A 592-nucleotide genomic window follows, 5' to 3' on the forward strand; every position below is an offset into this window, starting at 1 on the left:
AGGCGGGCAGGCAGGTACTAGGACCTGCGGTCGAATACTAGGACTTGGCAGGCGGGTGGGGACCAGGAACAGCGGGCGAGCAGTAGGACTGTGAGGACGGGCGCTAGGACCCGGCGGGCGGGCGGGCATTTGGACCCAGGGCTACCACTACCAAGGGCGGCCGGGCACTAGGACCGGCCGGTGAGCACTAGGACCCGGTGGGTACTAGGACCAGGCGGGCGGGAGGGCGAGCACTAGGACTAGGTGAGCGAGCACTAGGACCCAGCGGGCTGGCACTAGGACCGGGAGGGCATTAGGACCTGGAGGGCAGGCAGTAGAACCGGGTGTGCGGGTGGGTAGTAGGACCCAGCAGGCGGGCACTAGGACCTGGCGGGCGGGAGGGAAGTAGGACACTAGGACCGGGCTCTGCAATGGTGCCATCGGCATTGACTCGCTCCTCGCTTTCCCACCTAAAATCCAACTGTATGCTTCTTCGACAATGCGTGCCCCAGTCAAGGCAGAGCCCATCGCATTGAGCACGAATGTCCGACTCCTGCTCCCACAGCCAAAGAGCCAGGAGCAAAAACTGCACCTGGGCCTCTTTAGCACATGG

Source organism: Nestor notabilis, unplaced genomic scaffold (assembly GCF_000696875.1).
Source record: "Nestor notabilis isolate BGI_N333 unplaced genomic scaffold, ASM69687v1 scaffold16807, whole genome shotgun sequence".
NCBI classification, from domain to species: Eukaryota; Metazoa; Chordata; class Aves; order Psittaciformes; family Psittacidae; genus Nestor; species Nestor notabilis.